Source organism: Bos javanicus, chromosome 13 (assembly GCF_032452875.1).
Source record: "Bos javanicus breed banteng chromosome 13, ARS-OSU_banteng_1.0, whole genome shotgun sequence".
Classification (NCBI taxonomy): Eukaryota; Metazoa; Chordata; class Mammalia; order Artiodactyla; family Bovidae; genus Bos; species Bos javanicus.
This window is the reverse complement of record NC_083880.1, coordinates 35,410,216-35,426,844: the sequence shown is the minus strand read 5'-3', so window position 1 is coordinate 35,426,844 and position 16,629 is coordinate 35,410,216. Positions and strand designations below refer to the sequence as shown.

At 43.2% G+C, this 16,629-nt stretch overlaps 1 non-coding gene across 1 annotated transcript; it reads right to left on the bottom strand.

The window, feature by feature from the left end:
- Window positions 1-16,243: 16,243 nt before the first annotated feature.
- On the bottom strand, window positions 16,244-16,316 carry TRNAW-CCA (transfer RNA tryptophan (anticodon CCA)). Its single transcript has one exon. It is a non-coding gene; the product is annotated as a tRNA-Trp (tRNA).
- Window positions 16,317-16,629: the final 313 nt, after the last annotated feature.

Below are 16,629 nucleotides of genomic sequence, written 5' to 3'. Positions count from 1 at the left end.
GAGCGACCTCCAGGATGGTTAATAATCTCAACCTCATGAGAACATGTGTATTTGATTCTTTTCTACATGTTTAACAGGTCATAATTTTTAATAAAAAACTAAAATTTATTTAACTGTATCCTTTGCCTCAAGTTGTTTGCAATCTAGGGAGGGAAGTGAGACATATTTTTTTAAAAAGTAAACTGAGACAAAATGGTTAAGAAAACTGCATCGTGGAGGAGTGGGGTGGGGGGGTGGAATAGAACTAATCATAACTGGGAAGATCAGGGAAGGTTGGTGACATTTGAGATGAGCCTTGTGAAGATTTTTAAGGAGATGAGAGAAAGAGAAGAAAGTTACCATCCAGGGCAGATTAGAAGAGTTTGCAGAGGATGCTGGGATATGAGGGCCATGCTACGTGATCCCACCCCTTAGGAATTCCTACAATTCCGCACCTTTAGAACAATCTCCGCTGTAACCTGGGGCTACTCATCTGCTCCAGTGAAATAGAAAGAGCTCAGCTAAAGAACGCTTTGAGCTGTAGCTTTGCTGCGCTCCCACTCTATGATCTGGGATGGCCCCTTCTCCCTCTGTGTAAAATGGAGATGCCACAGTTACCACATAGTTATTTAAGGTATGAAAAATGTGAGTCAACCGTGGAGAACGGTATGGAGCTTCCTCAAAAACTAAAAATAGAGCTACCATTTGATCTTGCAATCCCACTCCTGGGCATATATCTGGGAAAGATGAAAAGCATAACTCAAAAAGATACACGAACCCCAGTGTTCATTGCAGCCACTGTTTACAATAGCCAGGACAGGGAAGCATCCTGGGTGTCCATCAACAGATGAATGGATAAAGAACATGTGGTGTATATATATACCCTGGAAAACTACTCAAGCATACAAAAGAATGAAATCATGCCATCTGGAACCACATGGATGGACCTAGAGATTACCATACTTAGTGAAGTAAGTCAGAAAGAGAAAGACAAATATATGATATCACATATGTGGAATCAAAAACATGACACAAATGAATCTATATATTGTAGAAAACATAAACAGACGCACAGATACAGAAAACAAATTTATGGCTACCAAAGGGGAAAGAGGGGTGGCCACTGCTGCTGCTGCTGCTGCTGAGTCATTTCAGTTGTGTCTGACTCTGTGTGACCCCAGACACATAAGCCCACCAGGCTACCCCATCCCTGGGATTCTCCAGGCAAGAACATTGGAGTGGGTTGCTGTTTCCTTTTCCAGTGCATGAAAGTGAAAAGTGAAAGTGAAGGGGGGTGGAGGGAGGGATAAATCAGGAGACTGAGAGTATCATATACACACTACCATGCATAAAACAGATAAATAACCAAGAACCTACTGTATAGCACCGGGAAAACTGTACTCTATATTATGTAATAACCTATAAGGAAAAAGTATTTGAAAAGGAATATACATGTTCATGTGTATATGTGTGTATATGTATATATATGTTATACATGTTCAGTTATACACACACACATATGTATATGTAATGGGATGGCTGTGCTATACACTTGAAACAATACTGTGAATCAACTATACTTCAATTAAAAACAATTATTTTCTAAATATGGGCAAATACTGGCTCGTCTCTTCTCAGGACACAGTTATGTCAATGGCTTGATTTTTATCTTTGGCTTGATTTGTATCTAAATTCGATGTAGAGTGGACATTGCTTCCTTGGGCTGAGAGAAGCGGACTCAAGACCAGACTGGCCCTCACATGGAAAGCTTGAGGAAGGTGGTCCCACCCCCACCCCATCCCGAGGCTCAGGCTCCAGACTGAAAAGCAAGAGGAAAACTGACTTGGGAAATCTTCTCAGCTGTCCTCCAGGGCAGCAGCTGCCTGTGCACCGAGCAAGCAAAGTTTCTGACCCCGCTTTTGGCCTCCATGGAAGAGGAGGTCCCGACCCATTCATGTCTGATCAATGGGTCAAGATCAAGGGCAGTGGCCTGTCCTGGTCTATGGCCCTGTGAAGTCAGAGGCCCAGTGACATAGCTGGTCCACTGTCAGGACAGTCTGAACAGCTGAGGTTACCATGAACTCCCCGTTCACCAGGCGTTTCTCTCCTGTAAGTAAACAAGTCAGCTTATGGTTTCAGCTGATTTTTTAACCCTAAAATGAATGTCACCAAAGAGCTTAGTGTACTTCTAGGAAATGTCCCCTTTTAAGTTCCTAGCTTGGGTGACATCAGATAGAAGCTTCCAGATGGAAAATAGGCTTCTCTGGAGGAAAGTTGTGACCTTTAAAGAAGGTGTGAAATAGCCTCTCCTCATTTCAGCCAGGCCTTTGGGTTCCAACCTTGATAAACAATGCCCAGAACAGTTAGATGTGAAACTCTGATTTGCTGTATGAGTCAGCCGAAGCCGGCCTGGGACAGGGGAATACCCGGTCCACTAGACAAAACTTCACTGTGGCCCAGGAGCCGGGCTGAGTCAGCCCACAGCTACTCTTGAGAATCTCCAGCCTAATAGTTTTTCCCACTTGGCTCAAGTACCTGAAGGGCTTTTCCTTTGTTTAAAAACGAAAAAAAAAAAAAAAAGTGCTAACATACCAAATGGTATTTCAGAAGCTGGTCTCCAAACTGTTAAATCCTGAATCCTTTGAAGTAAACTTCTTTGTTTGTTTGTTTTCACTTTTTATTATGAGACATTTCAAAATTATTTAGTACGAATTGCCAGGTACTGATCACTCAGCTTCAGCAGCTCTGAATTCATGGACTATCTCACTTCATCTCTACCCTCCCTTACTTCCCCCACCCCATTCCCTGGGTTATTTCAAAGTAAATCCCATATGTCATATCATCTCATCAGTAAATTCAATGGGGGTTTTTTAACTCTTGTTTCAGAAGTTAAACAAGCTATGACCAAGCAAGTGGACTCTGTCAACAGTAAGAACCCATCTGTTACTACTCACCACTTACGGACAGCGACTTGTCCTAGGTAATGGGGTTGGTGAGTCACAGAGCCAGGGATAAACACAGGCTGTCCAGCTCAGCAGAAGATAAACGATTGAAACTTGGAGCCCTGGTCAAACTGTAAGTGACTCTCTAATAAGAAATACTGAATGGGGTAGGTTACTGCAGGCTTGCATAATAGGTTTAATCAATAATTTTTCAAGCACCTGCTATGTTCAGAATAAACACTTCTCCATAAGGAGTGTTTTGCAATGTGCAAAGTCCTTTGAACATCCTGGTAGTCCTCCTAGAGTTACCGTTGTGCATGCTCTAGGAAGGAACAAGCAAAAGCTCTGAACAGCCAACCAAATCTCCCAGACATTCACTGGTAAGAGGCCAGTTCTTCCAATATACAGCTGATATGTTGCTATCAGCAAACATGCCAAGAAAAGCAAAAAGCATTAAACAAATATAAGTCTCCCTCTCTACCAAAAAACAAGCAAGCACACAAAGAATGAGCCATTTTTACTGAAGGAAAGTAAATAGAGTGTCAGCTCCTGGACTACAAATTACCTATGATAACTAAAAGGCTGCCTATCTCATGGATGACTGGACCTGCAATCTATGCTGTCGTAAGTCTGAAAAGATGAAATATGCCCCCAGAGAAGAGGAGATCTCTTATAGGAAATTCTGAATTACTATTAAGAGAAGCCTCTGTGTCCAGCTCAGTCACCCTCCCTGACCCCACCCTAGAGCCATGTGGCCTAGCCCATCCCCCAGAAGGAAAGGGTATTTTCGAATGTCAGACACAACCCAGAGCCACACAGAGAAAGTCCATCAGAAGTTCAGCCTCAAGAAGGGGGGGGTGGGAATGCAATAGATAAAGGAATTTCAAGAAGTCATAGGGGAAAAAAAACTACAAGCACTGAAATTACATTTCCTGTAATTTCAGGGGAAACATTCACTGTCATCATTCGGTCAATCGCGTCCACAATTCTGCTCGTACGCAGGGAAGGAGAGGAGGCTGGCAACTTTCCTGCTGTCTTCACTCCTTCTGGGAACTCTTACAAAACCACCCGTCCAGGCTTTTTTTTTTTTTTTTTATGGCAGTAGAGTTGATTTACAGTGTTGTGTTAATTTCTGCTGTACAGCAAAGTGATTCAGTTATACATATATATCCTTTTTCATATTCTCTTTCATTATGGCTTATCACAGGATATTGAATATAGTTCCCTGTGCTATGCTGCAGGACCTTACTGTCCACCCATTCTATATATAATAGTTTGCATCAACTAACCGCAAACTTCCAGCCCAGTCCTCTGCATCTTATGTCTTGAAACCTCTCAACCAAAATATTTATCACTCATTTAATAAAGCACTCTTCCTATACACTGAATAACAATGCATGTATTAATTATTTCAGTGTACCAAAAGGAAAAAGTGCTTACTTTACTTATTAAGGCATACTTCCTTGAAATACTTTTGCATGAAGTATTTAAAATCTACTTCTAAACAATCAAACATCCATGACAAGCACATTTTCAAGCAATTTAGTGTTTAGTCTGTTCTAGTGAATGATGTCTTTTATTGTAGATTTAACCAAAGAGACCTTTAAGAAGCCATGCTTGGCCTTTCATGGTGGTCCAGTCATTAAGACTCCATGCTTCCAATGCAGGGGGTGAGGGTTCGATCCCTTGTCTGGGAATTAAGATCCTATATGTCACGTGACACAGGCAAAAGGAAAAAAAAGAAGCAGCAGCCATGGTTATTTTTAAACACAAGAGCTAAATATTCAATCAACTTTCTGAGTATCTTTGTCAAATCATGATTTTTAACACTTCTTCGACTTGGCTTTTTCTCAGATAGAAGCCACTGCTTACTCGGAGAAACTGTTTAAACTAGAGTAAAATCACCAATTCTGAGGTGGCAGATCCCAATTCCAAGTAAAATGACCAATTCCAAGGAGGCAGTTTCTCCTCTGCGAAGGGGCTAAGATGTGTGACTTCTATTCCAGGGGCCCAGGAGGAAATGGTGTGGGAGGGGAAGGCATCATGGGAACGCCTTTAAATGCTAAAGACCCTTGTTACCGAGAGACACAACATTGCTTTCGTCACTGATCTTAGCTCCCAGTCTTCAGAGGGTCATTCCTCACTGATTTCCTTAAAATGAAAGGTCAAAGCCATCCCAAGCTCAACCCCTTTGCCCTCAAAAAACTAACAATCTAGATTCAGTTCTGCGGTTGTTGTTATTCTAAAGAATCTGACCAGACATTTTTTTCTCACAGGAGCTTTGTAAACACTCACTCACCATCTTCCTCCGATGCTCCCGAGCTGTGAACCAGGTTGGGATCTCATGTCTGGTGGGTTTCTTAAGGGCCAATAAGCAGTTGATGTGGGTTTGGAGTTTAGATTCTATCCTGAAGTTTAGACAATGCTGACCATGAATTTATTTCTTTTTAAATACACCCTTCAGCAACGGTCTAGCTTGTGTCTGCTTGGAAGAGCAGAGCTCTACTAACTAAACAAAAACATTTATTCCAGATGTGTCTCTGCTCTGAAGGAACCAGAATCAGTTTTCCAACCACATCTCCTTAAATTCCCAAACAAGGACATGAAGAAGTGATTCAGTGAGGGGACACCGTCTGGGATATTGACCACTAACTGTAATCGAGGTCGAGCCATATTCCCAACATTTTGTATGCATTACCTCATCGAACCCTCATAACTCTTTGAGGCAGCAAAATTATAGTCCCATTGTACAGATAAATAAAACCAATATATGGAGAAGTTAAGTAACTTCCCAAGTCACAGAGAGATTCAAGAGTGTCCAGCCGAGACTCAAATTGATCTCGGGTGGCCTTGGCCTGCAGTAACTTGAAGCAAGCAGAGATTTTGTTCTTGGCCAGAGACTGAGGTCAGGTCATGACCGTGAGGGTGCTGAATCCTAGCCCCTAGAGCAAAGGTCAGCAACAAGGCCTTGGCCCTTCAGCTTTGCAGAAAAGAATTCCCACAAGACAGTAAGTAGTGAAACAAGTAAAGTATTTATTAGGAGGAAAAGAGTACAGTACCTATTGGTAGACACATGGGCAGACTTAGTGGGAGAGTCACACCCTCATGGGTGTTTGAATCACTTTTAAGGGGCATTTCTTCCAAGTTTCCTTGACCAATGATTTTGATTTGCCTGTTTCAGAGTCTGTATTTTGTATAACTCAGGATCCTCCTATAGCTACGTGTTCATCTCTCAGCCAAGATGGATTCAGGCGAAGAGGCCTATGGGTAGGTTGACATCACTCCCTTTTGACCTCCAAGGATACTTTCTGTACATGTGCAGTTGGCTAGGTCTCCTGACTTCAAGAATGAGAAATACGTGGTCTCCTCTATCTGGGCAGGGCCCATCCTCCTCTCTAGAGTGTCCTGCTGTTCTCATCTTGGAGTATCAGTCCACAAGGAATGAATCTCCAGCTGCTTTCCCTTGGGGGTGGGGGCAGTTATGTCCAGGAGGCTACCTGCTCCTTTTCTTCAGTTAGTGTTATCTGGTACTATCTCCATGCTGGGGCCATGATGCACTCTTGACCCATGTTATCTAACAGCAGCCCTATGAGATAACACCATAAGTATCCCCATTTTCCATGTGAGATTCTGAGGAATCTCAATTAAAAACCATGCCCGTATGCCCACCACTGTCAGTCAGCTTCGAGCATCCAACCATTAAATATGAGTGAACAGCCAAGGATCAGCAGGCATCAGAAAAAGCCTTGTAGTAAGAAAAACAGAAGTCAAAGCAAACTAAGCAAGAATAAAAATGTATAAAAAGGAAGGAAAGAAAGCTTAAAAAAAAACAAAACTTTGTGAATTTCTTCAGAACAAAATAAGAGAAGATATTCTATCCATAAAATAAGAACAATGTTTTAAAAGAAGTTTTCCTGAGACAAATGTTGTGTTTAAACTTAATATATAATAGGAGAAAAAATGTTAGTTTCTGAAAGGTTTTGAAGTTAAAATTGAGAAAATGTCCCAGAAATTAAAAAGGAAAAATAAGAGGAAAAAATCATAAGAAATTTATAGGTGCTGATTAAGAGTTGAAGAAAAAAGCTGAGAAAATAAATGAGAATATAACACTAAGGAAATTATGCATATAAATTTCCCCAAGTCTCAAAATGAGTTTCCAAATTAAGAACCCCAGGATGCCTGAAAAATGTGCTGAGACACATTACCACTGTGTTTCAGAACACTGGAGCTAAGGGTCAAGAACTGGAATGAATTTAAAGTTGTTAAGAGCAATACTAGAAGGTAGGAGAAAACAGAACAAAATGCCTGCAGAGTTTTGAAGGGAAGTTATTTCTTATCTAGATACCTACGCACAGCTGTTTGTTAAGTATGAGAGTTCTTCTGGAGGGAGAAATTTCCTCTGTCCCTCTACGTATCAAACAAGAGTTTAATAACACGCATACACAGGAGAGGGGCTGCTCTGGTGGCTCAGTGGTAAAGAATCTGCCCACCAATGCAGTAGACAAGGGTTCAATCCCTGGGTTGGAAGATCCCCTGGAGAAGGAAACGGCAAACCACTCTAGTATTCTTGCCTGTGAAATCCCATGAACAGAGAAGCCTGGAGGTTCATGGGGTCACAAAAGAGTCGGACATGACTTAACTACTAAACAGCAACAACACACATAGGAGAGACTCAGGAAAACTGAGTAATTTGCCAAAATGGCCAAAGCTCTTATCTTAAAGAGCATGTTCAGCTGAAACCAAAAGAGGATGTTGGGGTAGTGGTTTTGGACTTTAAAGGGGAGGGAGCAATCGACATGAGGATGAGAAAACAAATGTTTGGCAGACGAATGTTTGCTGGGTCAGCAGAGACAATGGGACACAGAGTGGACTCCGATTTCTGGGCCCTGCCAAATTTCCCCAACCACACCTGGCCTGTAATCTTTGCAAACATCTCCAGTAATAGACCTATTCTATTAAAATATTAGAAATAAATAAAATATTAGAAAAAATATTAGAATACCCAGGATTGATTTTATTGAGCAACACTAACACACGTGGAAGTGAGAGGTGGATAATTAGTGATAAATACATAAGCAGTTAGCCTCCTGCCTGCCCTCTATAAAGGCAATAGTTAACCCTAGTGAGGAAAAACCTAGTTTACTATGTTGACTGAAAAATGCACAACAATAGAAGTTGAGAACTATGTTTTATTCAGCAGACATACTGCGGACTTAAGCCCAGAAGGCAGCCTCTCAGGTATCTCTGAGGGACTGCTCTGAAGATTTCAGGGAGGAGCCAGGACCTATAGGGGGGATTATAACAAAAACCAGTTAGTCAGAACATCCAAAGATGACTGTTAGTTAAAGAAAACCGGATATCTTAAGTTAATGAATTTGACACTTTGCATATATGGGAAAGTACAAGAGTCTGGGCTCACTGAATTCATTTCTTTGACATGAACCTTAGCTGTCTAGGGCCAGTTTCCTACTTTCTCCATCCTGAATCCCCTCAGGGTACACACAGTCCGGCAGCTACAGTGGCTGCTGGCTTGATGGCAGCAACATCCTTTTTCACTGATACAGCAGGCAACATTGTTCATCCACAACCATTTGGCTCAGCTTTAAATAGTAACATAATAATAATGCAAACACCACACAGTGTAACCTAACTGAAATTATAACTCATGTTGGAAGAATAGGGAATTAGAAAGTGTCCAAGGATATCACAAAGGTTTGTTCGGGAGGAGAATTAAATCCTCATCTTTCATATGGAGAAATCAATAGATGACACATAAACAGGAAAATTAAGTAGTTAATATGTTATTTAGTAAGTAAGTATGTTAGAGGAAAAAGTTGGTTTAAAACTCAACATTCAGAAAAGTAAGATCATGGCATCTGGTCCCATCACTTTATGGCAAATAGATGAGGAAACAGTGGAAACAGTGACAGGCTTTATTTTGGGGGGCTCCAAAAATCACTGCAGATGGTGACTGCAGCCATGAAATTAGAAGACGCATGCTCCTTGGAAGAAAAGTTATGACCAACCTAGACAGCATATTAAAAAGCAGAGATATTACTTTGCCAACAAAGGTCCATCTAGTCAAGGCTATGGTTTTTCCAGTAGTCATGTATAGATGTGAGAGTTGGACTATAAGGAAAGCTGAGCACCCAAGAATTGATGTTTTTGAACTGTAATGTTGGAGAAGATTCTTGCTAGTCCCTTGGACTGCAAGGAGATCCAACCAGTTAGTCCTAAAGGAAATCAGTCCTGAATATTCATTGGAAGGACTGATGCTGAAGCTGAAACTCCAATACTTTGGCCACCTGATGCGAAGAACTGACTCATTTGCAAAGATTCTGCTGTTGGGAAAGATTAAAGGTGGGAGGAGAAGGGGACGACAGAGGATGAGATGGTTGGATGGCCTCACCGACTCCATGGCCATGAGTTTGAGTAAACTCCAGGTGATGGACAGGGAGGCCTGGCGTGCTGCAGTCAATGGGGTCGCAAAGAGTCAGACACGACTGACTGACTGAACTGAACTGAACTGAACTGATGTTATTTAGTGATGAAATGAATGTTACCAAAAAAATCAATTAAAACTGCTGAAAGTAGATGCCTTAGGGAGCAGAAAATGGAGGGGGAAGTTCAGGGAACTGGGATTTGGGAGTTAAAAACCGTGAAAACAATTCAGCTCTTAAACCATGCACAGCTATAACTTTTATTTAAAAATACATTGCCAAGGGACTTCCCTGGGGGTCCAGTGATTAAGAATCTGCCTTGCAATGCAGAGGACATGGGTTCAATCCCTGATTCAGGAACAAAGATCCCACATGCCAAGGGGCAATTACCCTTACACAAAACCAAAGACAGTCTGAGAACCACAGTGAAATATCTCACACGACACAACTAAGACCCAATGCAGCCAAACAAACAAACATGTACAAAGAATTAATTTTAAAAATATATTGCCATACAAAAATATACAATAAAAAGAACCAAGTAAAAAGAAAGGGACTTCCCAGGCCACACTCATGGTAAAGAACCCACCTGCCAATGCAGGAGATGCAAGGGACACAGGTTTGATACTTGTGTCAGGAAGATCCCCTGGAGGAAGGCATAGCAACCCACTCCAGTGTTCTTGCCTGGAGAATCCCATGGACAGAGGAGCCTGGCAGGCTACAGTCCATGGGTTCACAAAGTGACTGAAGCAACTTAACACACACACAAGTAAAAAGAAACAGGAAGGACCCTAGGCGACCTCGGAGGAGAGAAGAGTTAGGTAGGTGTGAGGTGAGAGTTAACCCAGTGAGCTGGACTGAGCATCTCATGTGTGTCTGACATGGGGTTGGGCAAGGTGAGTGTGGTTGGAGTGTGGCGAGCAGGGAGGACAAGGACGCAGGGGAGGCAAGCAGAGAAGTGAGGACACAGATGACCTTGTCAGCCACATCATCTCGGGATATTTTCTTAGGAGCCACGGGAAGACTGAATTGTTCCCTTTGCAAAGATGTCTCAGATGAACGCCTACGATTCGTGTCTAGGATGCTGAGAACTTGTTGGAGGGAGACAGGGGAAAGGAGGGAGAAGTAAATGGGTGTCCTGGATGTTGGCCAGCATCTTGGAGGATGGCTGTGCATCTTGGATAAAGCACATACCTAAGTGCAGGATGGGAACAGAAGGTGTGAATGTGTTCCATTTTTGTGATGATGGTTACGTTGTCTGAAAGTTTTCTGGGTCAAGATGTCAAGTAAACAGTTAGATTCACAGACTTAATAGAAAAATCTGGCAAATTTGAGTCATTAACACATAGACGCGTGGTAATTCAAATCCTTGGGAATAAGTGAGGTGTTTCAGGAAGAGAGAACCAACCTTGGGCAGAGCCCTATGGAACCCCACAAGGGCTGAGTACGGAGCAGCCAAGGAAACAAGGGAGGGAACAGTCAGAGAGTAGAGAGTGTGTGTGTGTGTGTGTCGAACAGTCTCTCACTGGAAAATTCACTTTGATACATCATTCAGATATTCAAATGCAACTGTCTCGTGATAACTGAAATTTGGCCACATAGAGGGGGTGCAGGATGACCCCAGAGCTACTAAAGCACTGCTGTGCTGTGCTCAGTCATGCCCGACTCTTTGCGACCCCATGAACTGTAGCCCACCAGGCTCCTGCATCCATGGGATTTAGTAGAGGCAGAGGGAAAAGAGGATGCAAAGTCCCCAGCAGCTTTGTGCCAAAGAAGCCTGATGCTGATCCCAAAGGCTGAGATACAGAAAACGGCTCAAAGGAAGCAGAATAGTAAAAGAGAAAAGCAGGAAAAAAATGCTGTTGTGGGACTTCCACGGTGATCTAGTGTTTGGGACGTCACCTTCCAGTGTGGGGAGAGTGGGTTCAATCATTGGTTAGGGAGCTAGGATCCCACACGCCTCAGGGCCAGAAAATCAGAACATAAACAACAGAAGCAGCATTGCAACAAATTCAATAAAGACTTTAAAAGATGAGACTTCCCTGGTGGTCCAGTGGTCAAGAATCCACCTGCCAATGCAAGGGACAGGGGGTTCGAGCCCTGGTCCGGGAAGATTCCACATGCCGCGAAGCAACTGAGCCTGTCCACCACAGCTGCTGGAGCCCACAGGCCCAGAGCTCGAGCTCTGCAGCAAGAGAAGCCACCACAGTGCGATGTCCGTGTTCTGCAACAAGAGTAGCCCCTGCTCTCTGCAGCTAGAAAAAGCCCGTGTGCAGCAACAAAGACTCAGCACAGTCAAAAATAAAAAAAATTTTAATTTAAAAAAAAACTTTAAAGAATGGTCCACATCAAAAAAAAAAAAAAAAAAAACCACCTTAAAAAAATGGTACTGTGATAAACTGTAAATTAGCTAAACTTTCAGGAGTTTTGAGACTTGTCTTAATAGGTGAAAAACAGTTGCAACCAAAGGTTTATAAGAAACCGTTTGATGTATAAACACTAGACTGAGTGATTTCTTTGGTTTTTCGTCATTCATTTGGGCAAATTGATGCAAATCCCCAAACGGCTTAACCCTAGCCACTGACGTGTGTGATTTCTGGATGGTTTCTCCTCACAGTGGGTTGCCCCAGGCAGGTATTGTCAGAACCTCCAGCTGTGCCAGCCCTGCTTATCACACCCTGTGACTGAGGTCTTTCCAAGTGCTAAAACCACTTCCTAAGTACGAGAAACGAAATGTTTTTCTACTCAGGTAAAATACAAAATATAAACACAGGCTCTCTTGAAAGGGTACCTGAATAAAATTATGCCAAACTGGAACATTTACTTTAAAAGTCTGAAGATAATGACCCCTTTGTTGAAACGGTCTTATCAGTTGCTACGTTTGCTTGGCACGCTGTCTTCATAAAGCAACATCAAAAACCTGATGGGAAGGGGTTATCATTCTTTTACTTCAGCAAAAAATAAATAAATGAAGATTCTGGTCTTTGTGTCCCAGTATCCTCTGGGTATTGTCTGCATCTATTTTGAATTTTGTCTTGATTGCTGTGGATGTTAAATAAATAGTAAACGCCTTTTAGGAGAAGAATAGTTAATGCTGTTGCTGCCGCTGCTGCTAAGTCGCTTCAGTCGTGTCCGACTCTGTGCGACCCCACAGACAGCAGCCCACCAGGCTCCGCCGTCCCTGGGATTCTCCAGGCAAGAACACTGGAGTGGGTTGCCATTTCCTTCTCTGATGCAGGAAAGTGAAAAGTGAAAGTGAAGTCGCTCAGTCGTGTCTGACTCTTAGTGACCCCATGGCCTGCAGCCTACCAGGCTCCTCCATCCACGGGATTTTCCAGGCAAGAGTACTGGAGTGGGGTGCCATTGCCTTCTCCTATAGTTAATGCTAATAGATGCTAACTCATAGCAGTGAAAATAGGGCATCAGAAAAATCAGAGAACGGTAGTTTTGACCACAGAAACTGTGGTTGGTATGGTCACTGCTGTAGTGAAAGGAAATGCAAACTTCTTTTATTTCCTGTCCTGAAACAAAGCTTATCAAAGAATACTTTAGAAAAAAGTACCTTAAAAGAATAACATATATATTTCTCTTTTCATCTATTCCTTTTAAAAAAATTTTATTGAAGTATCAGATCAGATCAGATCAGATCAGTTGCTCAGTCGTGTCCGACTCTGCGACCCCATGAATCGCAGCACGCCAGGCCTCCCTGTTCATCACCAACTCCCGGAGTTCACTCAGACTCACGTCCATCGAGTCAGTGATGCCATCCAGCCATCTCATCCTCTGTCGTCCCCTTCTCCTCCTGTCCCCAGTCCCTCTCAGCATCAGAGTCTTTTCCAGTGAGTCAACTCTTCGCATGAGGTGGCCAAAGTACTGGAGGTTCAGCTTTAGCACCATTCCTTCCAAAGAAATCCCAGGGCTGATCTCCTTCAGAATGGACTGGTTAGATCTCCTTAGTATAGTTGATTTAAAATATTACATTAGTTTCAGGTGTATAGCAAAGTGATACAATATTTTTCTAGATTATACTCCATTTAAAGTTATTATAAAATACTGGCTCTATTCCCAGGCTGTACTGCATAATTTTACAGCTGATTTATTTTATACATAGTAGTTTGTTCTTCTTATGCCTATTTTTTTACCTCTCTTTTTTATCATTTTGCATTTTTTTGTTGTTTATTTAGCTTCACAAGATCTATGATCTTCATTGCAGCATGCAAAATCTTAGTTGCTGCAGGAAGAATCCAGTTCCCTGATCAGGGATCAAACCGGGGCCCTCTGCATTGGGAGTGCAGTCTCAGCCACTGGACCACCAGGGAAGTCCCCGTTTCTTTTCTTTTTTATTTGGACATTGGAGTGTCCCAGACAAGGGAGTGCTATAGCGGCTTCACTCTGAGGACCTGTGCTGCACACAAGTCCCGAGATGGCAGGGTCTGCCCCTGAGAATGTGTAGTCCCTGGAGAAATGGGCTTCTGTTGGAGCACTCTGTTGAATTCTGAAGATAAATCCACCAGGCTGAAATCTTCATAGGTTCCCTATTACTATCACATTAAACTTTTTATATCTTTCTTTCAAAAATATCTATAATTTGAATGCATCCATCCTCAGCCTCCCATTCTAAACTATGATATATCAGACTTTCCTTCAGTGTCTTTTGAACCATGTTGTTCTAGAAACAGGATGGAGCCAGCTGTCAGAAACACCTAGGCTCTTCTGGTTTTGGCCCTCAGCAGCTGTGGGGTTTTTGGACCATCATCTTACTTTCTTGGAAGATTACCTCTCGAGCTCTGAATTAACAGAATCCTGGTAAATCTTCCCCAGACCTCTCTCTGCTATGATCATCGATCCTTTCACCTTATAGCATATTTTCAATTCGTGGTTCAGGCATTTGTGGCCATGAAACTAAAAAAAATACATAAGATGATGCTAAACTCTTCCATTTAGTTCTGAACAGCTATTGGACTCTAAGGAGATCAAACCAGTCAGTCCTAAAGGAAATCAGGCCTGCATATTCATTGGAAGGACTGATGCTAAAGCTGAAACTCCAATATTTTGGCCACCTGATGCAAAGAACTGATTCATTGGAAAAGACCCTGATGCTGGGAAATATTGAGGGCAGGAGAAGGGGAAGGCAGAGGATGAGATGGTTGGATGGCATCACAAACTTGATGGACATGAGTTTGAACAGGCTCCGGGAGTTGATGATGGACAGGTAAGTCTGGCTTTCTGCCGTCCAGGGGATCGCAGAGTTGAACACAACTAAGCAACTGAACTGAACTGATAAGTTCTAACTAGCCAGTTCTATGGGCTTCCCAGGTGTTGCAGGTGGTAAAGAATCCACCTGCCAATGCAGGAGACCTAAGAGATGTGGGTCTGATCCCTGGGTCGGGAAGATCCCCTGGAGGATGGCATGGCAACCCACTCTAGTATTCTTGCCTAGAGAATTCCATGGACAGGAGAGACTGGCGGGCTATGGTCCATGGGGTTGCAAAAGAGTTGGACATGACTGAATGACTTAGCACTCATGCACAGCCAGTTCTATAGGCAATAGTTTAGAATAACACTTTTTTAGATGAGGAGAATTCATTTCTCTGAAGACTTAGGTGTTAATACTGTAGTGTTTATAGATTGGCAGAGAAAGCAAGGGAGAGCGTGGGAAGGAAGTGGTGAGGGCAAGGTGCCCAGAGTCCCTCTGAGAAGTAAACAGTGGTCAGCACCGGTCTGGGGAAATTTCTCTCTCAGGCCATGTGAACAGAGCTGCACGCTAGAGTGATTCCCCAATACCCCTTCCAAAAATGCCCTGGGGGCCTCCACTGGGACCAGTCCTGACCTTGACTGAGCAGATGGTTCGCATCGCATAGCCAGGAAGATTCGATCTCTCTCCCCCTTTCTCTCTCTCTCCTTTTGAAATGAAATTTCAACTTTTCAAGCAGGAATCTAGCTTTTCAAGCAGGAAAACTGTGAACAGAGCTTGGTGCAAATCCCAAATCTCATCCATATATAAACTTTCAAGTTTTTTCTTCTCTTAATGCAGGCAAATCAGATTTCCAGAGCAATAGTGCATCCATCTGCTTGCATTTCCTGACCCAGCAGGGCTACTCACAATTCAACTGTTCCAGGGAGGGACCTTTTCATACACTTTCTTTAATCCCCAGGCTTCCCTGGTAGCCCAGCACAGAAAGAATCTGCCTGCAGTGCAGGAAATGCAGGAGATGCAGGTTCAGTCCCTGGGTTGGGAAGATTCCCCTGGGGAAAGAAATGGCAACCCACTCAGCATTCTTGCCTGGAGAAATCCATGGACAGAGGAGCCTGGGTGGCTATAGTCCATGGGGTTGCAAAGAGTCAGACACGGCTGAAGCAACTGAAAAGAGCAGAGCAAAATCAAGAAAAACTATTCTCCAGCTACACCCAAGTTTTACATTCTATACTTTGGGGAAATCTGAGAACATAGACCAGTGAGGAAGATGAAGAAAAAGGAAACCATGGGACAGTGGCGTGAGCCATCCAGGGACCAGTCTCCAACAAGGGCTTTTGGGTGTGCAGATGTCCTGCAGGCACCTGAAAGCTGCTTTAAACCAGCCTGTGCTAGAGCCAGTAAAGGTGTGAGATGCAAAAACACCACACCAGCATCTTCACACTGCTTCCACCTTACAGATGACTGAGCACACAGCTGCCCACAGAGTGTGCTCTGAGGGGCTTGGGAGGGATTACTGTTCCTGTGTTCTTCTGCAGAACAGCCTTCCCCACAAGGCCAGAAATGTCACCATCCATCATTCACTCCCTTTCCTCAAGCACTGCCCTCTTTCTAGTTTTTTGTTCATTTGGCTGTACCGAATCTTAATGGTGGCATGCGAACTCTTAGCCGCAGCACGTGGGATCGAGTTCCCTGACCAGGGATGGAACCTGGACCCCCTGCATTTGGAGTGCAGAGTCTTAGCCCCTGGACCATCAGGGAAGTCCCTCCCTCTAGTTTTTATTCAAATTATAAATATGCCACACTCACTCCCTGGTACTTTTCTATGCATAAGTCTACTAAGTGGAACCAAGAAGCAGGACAAGCCAGCGAGGATGGAGACCAGGTAGGAAGGGGAGATGGTATCTCAACTGCACAAAACCTTTTCCTACATCAAAGATTTTCTGGGTCCAACCCCATCCTTTTGACATGCACTTCACTCCCACTGCAAGGAAAATTCTGAGCCTGTGGGTATGTTTTCATGAATTATTAAACCATCTTTCCAAGACGGTCTAGATTGGAAAACACTGTGGCA